The sequence below is a fragment of the Oncorhynchus masou genome, chromosome 15 (assembly GCF_036934945.1).
Source record: "Oncorhynchus masou masou isolate Uvic2021 chromosome 15, UVic_Omas_1.1, whole genome shotgun sequence".
Classification (NCBI taxonomy): Eukaryota; Metazoa; Chordata; class Actinopteri; order Salmoniformes; family Salmonidae; genus Oncorhynchus; species Oncorhynchus masou.
In genome coordinates, this window is record NC_088226.1 from 60,593,131 (window position 1) to 60,599,130 (window position 6,000).

Below are 6,000 nucleotides of genomic sequence, written 5' to 3' on the forward strand. Positions count from 1 at the left end.
ACCACCCTCATGGAGTCTGTTTCTGACCGTTTGCGCAGACACATGCACATTTGTGGCCTGCTGGAGGTCATTTTGCAGGGCTCTGGCAGTGCTCCTCCTACTCCTCCTTGCACAAAGGCGGAGGTAGCGATCCTGCTGCTAGGTTGATGCCCTCCTATGGCCTCCTCCACGTCTCCTGATGTACTGGCCTGTCTCCTGGTAGCGCCTCCATGCTCTGGACACTACGCTGACAGACACAGCAAACCTTCTTGCCACAGCTCGCGTTGATGTCCCATCCTGGATGAGCTGCACTACCTGAGCCACTTGTGTGGGTTGTAGACTCCGTCTCATGCTACCACTAGAGTGAAAGCACCGCCAGCATTCAAAAGTGACCAAAACATCAGCCAGGAAGCATAGGAACTGAGAAGTGGTCTGTGGTCCCCACCTGCATTACCACTCCTTTATTGGGGGTGTCTTGCTAATTGCCTATAATTTCCACCTGTTGTCTATTCCATTTGCACAACAGCATGTGAAATTTATAGTCAATCTGTGTTGCTTCCAAAGTGGACAGTTTGATTTCACAGAAGTGTGATTGACTTGGAGTTACATTGTGTTGTTTAAGTAAGACATAAGATAATTCAAAACCTTATTCCTTATGATTATTTTTTTTTACTGTATATTTTGCCATTTATAAACATGCTATTCAATGAGTTTCTATGGGCTATAACGGTAAAGGGCAAATTCTATATTTTATCAAATAAATAGAAAGAAATACCTAAAGGGGTCCTACATTCCAAATCAAATAGCTAAATGATCCATGATCCATCTCAAAACAACTCCATATATTCTTGCACCGTTTAGGTTTCTCCTTAAGTAAAAAGTTAAGAAATTTGATTCTTGAAAATAAAGTTATTGGATTTGTTTTTAATTGAATGTGAATCTGGGACCAGATATACAACAATCTCCAGTGTGGAATGTAGACTGGGAGAGCATGCCAGATTCAATCTTACTCACAGATTGAGACAAACATCCTGGTCAGGAGGGACAGACATTGGGTACGGTGTTCTCTTTGAGAGGTTTGTCTCACACAGCTGTTCCACATGGAATTTCTTGGAAGACAACACTGCTTCTTGAATAGATGATTGATTGCTTATGGTTGTAGCCACGGGAAGAGTCCCCATGATTGTGCTTACCATCAGAGGTCAAAGCTTCGCCACCAGTTCATAATGTATATTAAAAGGTAATTCAAAATCAAATCAAATTATATTAGTCACATGCGCCGAATACGACAGGTGTAGACCTTACATTGAAATGCTTACTTACGAGCCCCTAAATGACGAGAGATAAAGAGATAAAGAGATAAGAGATAAAAGTAACAAGTAATTAAAGAGGAGCAGTAAAAAAAGCAACTATATATACAGGGGGGTGCTGGTACAGAGTCAATGTGCGGAGGCACCGGTTAGTTGAGGTAGTATGTTCATGTAGGTAGAGTGACTAAAGAGTATTTAAAGTGACTTATGCATAGATGACAGAGAGTGGCAGTGATGTGGAGAGGGGAGTGGGGGAATGTGAATAGTCTGGGTAGACATTTGACTCGATGTTCAGGAGTCTTATGGCTTGGGGGTAGAAGCTGTTTAGAAGCCTCTTGGACCTAGACTTGGCGCTTCGGTAACGCTTGCCATGAGGTAGCAGAGAGAACAGTCTATGACTTGGGTGGCAGGAGTCTTTGACAATTTTTAGGGCCTTCCTCTGACACCGCCTGTTATAGAGGTCCTGGATGGCAGGAAGCTTGGCCCCAATGATGTACTGGGCGATTCGCACTACCCTCTGTCTTGCGGTCGGAGGCCGAGCAGTTGCCAAACCAGGCAGTGATGCAACCAGCATGCTCTCAAGGGTGCAGCTGTAGATCCTTTTGAGAACCTGAGGACCCATGCCAAATATTTTCAGTCTCATGAGGGGGAATAGGTTTGGTCGTGCCCTCTTCACAACTGTCTTGGTGCATTTGGACCATGTTAGCTGGTTGGTGATGTGGACACCAAGGAACTTGAAGCTCTCAACCTGCTCCACTGCAGCCCCGTCAACGAGAATGGGGGCGTGCTCGGTCCTCTTTTTCCTGTAGTCAATAATCATCTCATTTGTCTTGATCACATTGAGGGAGAGGTTGTTGCCCTGGCACCACACGGCCAGGTCTCTGACCTCCTCCCTATAGGCTGTCTCGTTGTTGTCGGTGATCAGGCTTACCACTGTTGTGTCATCTGTAAATTTAATGACAGTGTTGGAGTCGTGCATGGCCACGCAGTCATGAGTGAACAGGGAGTACAGGCGGAGGGGTGGTGGATGTGTTGTTACCTACCCTTACCACCTGGGGGCAGCCCGTCAGGAAGTCCAGGATCCAGGCAGAGGGAGGTGTTTAGTCCCAGGGTTCTTAGCCTATTGATGAGCTTTGAGGGCACTATGGTGTTGAACGCTGAGCTGTAGTCAATGAATAGCATTCTCACATAGGTGTTCCTTTTGTTCAGGTGGGAAAGGGCAGTGTGGTGTGCAATAGAGACTGCATCATCTGTGGATCTGTTGGGGAGGTATGCAAATTGGAGTGGGTCTAGAGTTTCTGGGATGATGGTGTTGATGTGAGCCATGACCAGCCTTTCAAAGCACTTCATGGCCACAGACGTGAGTGCTACGGGTCGGTAGTCATTTAGGCAGGTTACCTTAGTGTTCTTGGGCACCGGGACTATGATGGTCTGCTTGAAACATGTTGGTATTACAGACTCAGACAGGGAGAGATTGAAAATGTCAGTGAAGACACTTGCTAGTTGGTCAGCGTATGCTCACAGTACACATCCTGGTAATCTGTCTGGCCCTGTGGCCTTGTGAATGTTGACCTGTCTAAAGGTCTTACTCACATTGGCTGCAGAGAGGGTGATCACACAGTCTTCCGGGACAGCTGGTGCTCTCATGCATGTTTCAGTGTTATTTGCCTCGAAGCGAGCATAGAGGTAGTTTAGCTCATCCAGTAGGCTCGTGTCACTGGGCAGTTCTCGGCTGTGCTTCCCTTTGAAGTCTATAAATGGTTTGCAGGCCCTGCCACATCCGCCAAGCATCAGAGCCGGTGTAGTACGACTCAATCTAAGTTCTGTATTGACGCTTTGCCTGTTTGATGGTTCGTCGGAGGTCATAGCTGGATTTCTTATAAGCTTCCAGGTTAGAGTCCCGCTCCTTGAAAGCGGAAGCTGTAGCCTTTAACTCAGTGCGGATGCTGCCTGTAATCCATGGCTTCTGGTTGGGGTATGTACATACGGTCAGTGTGGGGACGACATCCTCAATGCACTTATTGATGAATCCAATGACAGATGTGGCGTACTCCTCAATGCTGTCGGAGGAATCCTGGAACATATTCCAGTCTGTGCTAGCAAAACAGTCCTGTAGCTTAGCATCTGCTTCATCTAACCACTTTTAAAATCGATCTCGGTCACTGGTGCTTCCTGCTATAATTTTTGCGTATAAGCAGGAATCAAAGAATAGAATTCTGGTCAGATTTACTAAATGGAGGGCGAGGGAGAGCTTTGTATGCATCTCAGTGTGTGGAGTAAAGGTGGTCCAGAGTTATTTTCCCTCTGGTTGCACATTTAACATGTTGATAGAAATTAGGTAAAACTGATTTAAGTTTCCCTGCATTAAAGTCCCTGGCTACTAGGAGCACCGCCTCTGGATGAGCATTTTCTTGTTTGCTTATGGCAGAATACAAGCTCATTCAATGCTGTCAAATTGCCAGCCTCCGACTGTGGTATGTAAAACAGCTACAAAGAATATAGATGAAAACTCTCTCCATAGGTAATGTGGTCTGCAGCTTGTCATGAGAAACTCTACCTCAGCCGAGCAGTACCTCGAGACTTCCTTAGATATTGTGCACCAGCTGTTTACAAAAATACATAGACCGCCGCCCCTCGTCTTACCAGACTCCTCTGTTCTATCCTGCCGGTACATCGTATAACCAGCCAGCTGTATGTTGATATTGTCGTCGTTCAGCCACGACTCTGTGAAGCATAGATTTTAATGTCCCGTTAGTAGTTTAATCTTCTCAATAACTCGTCCACTTCATTGCCCAAAGATTGCATGTTTGTGAGCAGAATTGAGGAGAGTGGGGGTTTATTCGGTCGCCTCCTACTCCTCAGAAGGCAGCCCGCCCTCGGGCCTCTCTTTCTCCACCTCTTCAACAAGATCACTGGGGTCTGGGCCTGTTCCCAAAGGAGCCGTATATCCTCCGCCTCGTCAGAGTCATGAAAGAAAAAGGATTTCTGCTTTTTCATCAGTACTGAGTAATCGCAGTCCTGATGTCTTGAAGCTATTTTCGGTCATAAGAGATGGTAGCGGCAACATTATGTACAAAAATAGTAAAAAAAATAAATAAGTTAAACCCAGATAAATGAACAAAAAAAACTATTGGTTATGTGCACGTAAAACATCTGCCTTCTGCTCCGGCGCCATTTTAGAGTTTCATGGGAGCATCTTCCAGGCCAGTTTGCCCACTACCCCCTCCTGTAGACAATTAGTAGGGCTTGGGTTCTCATTCCCTCTGCCGCTGGAGGGTCTCTTGCTTCTTGTGGCCAGGAATTAACTCACTTTGTGCAATACAACCTTAATCAGGCAACTCCTCCACTGCAATCTTGTGCAGAAACACGTCGCCGTCGTTGCTGAAACATGTCGGCAGATAAATGGCATAACAAATGGGCCTCAGGAACTTGTCACGGTATCTCTGCATTCAAATTGCCACCAATAAAATGCATGTGTTTGTTGTCCAAAGCTTATGCCTGCCCATACCCCCACCTTGGGGCACTGTTTACAATATTGACATCAGCAAACTGCTCGCCCACAATGACGCCATACATGTACTCTGCAGTTGAGGCCAGTTGGCCATACAGCCAAATTCTCTAAAAACGACATTGGAGGCAGCTTGTAGTAGAGAAATTAACAATGAATTATCTGGCAATAGCTTTGGTGGACATTCCTTTGCAACTGAGAAATGCTCGCTAAATAAGCATTTTGTGCACATGGGACATTATTTCAGCTCATTAAAACATGGGACTAACATTACACGCTGCGTTTAGATTTTTGTTCAGTGTTATGATGCAAGGAGATGTGTTGATCAGTCAGTCAGCAGTCTCCTGCATTCAGTCAGCTGTGTCAAACAAGCCCAATGTCAGAAGAGGTTAGAACTCACGCAGGTTAGGAGAATCAGGTTTAGGGTTAGCAAAGATTCTCAGGCGAGACTCAAACATGAACCAATTGATGTCACTGACATTTGCTGCATCCCTTCTAGCCATGATCCATCACCCCCAACTGACCCTGTGGTTACTCATAATTCAGTCCCCCACAAAAGGTGAACAGTCAATGAAGACATCCATGATGGCACTGTCAAATTAATAATGAGCTGACAATTAAAGTTTCCCCCAAAAAGTTTAATAACTTGAAAACAAATTTTTTGCCAGTGTTTTACTAGGACATAGGCCTATGCAATTCACACAGCTGAAAAACTGACCCCCCCCCCCAAAAAAAAGACAGTCTCCTAGACAGTCTCCTTGCCACCAAACTGGTCTTGATGGTTTTCAGCACAAGACCTCTGAATTATGAAATATATTTTTGCAATTAGGATATATAATAAATTGGTACATTATTATTAGTGTCATCATGAATTTGTTAGCTCTTGACAAGAGAGTGGGATGGGTACTGGTTGCATACTCATCTACTGGCTTAAATTGAAAAACTGCAGAGAATTGCTGCAATTTAGAGGTTCCACTATAGGGCCATGTGATAATTCACATTTATACATCACTTAAATCTCCCATCTGAAGTCAGATAAAAAAAAACTGATGAAAGGGTATGTTCAGGATATACCATGAATAAACTAAAAGTACTGTTAATTACTATACTTGAAGCATTAGAAAAGACAAGCGCGCATTTCCATCCGCCCTCTAATAAAATGGAACAGTGGTTCATTCAGAGAAACAGTAGTTATTAGGAAGA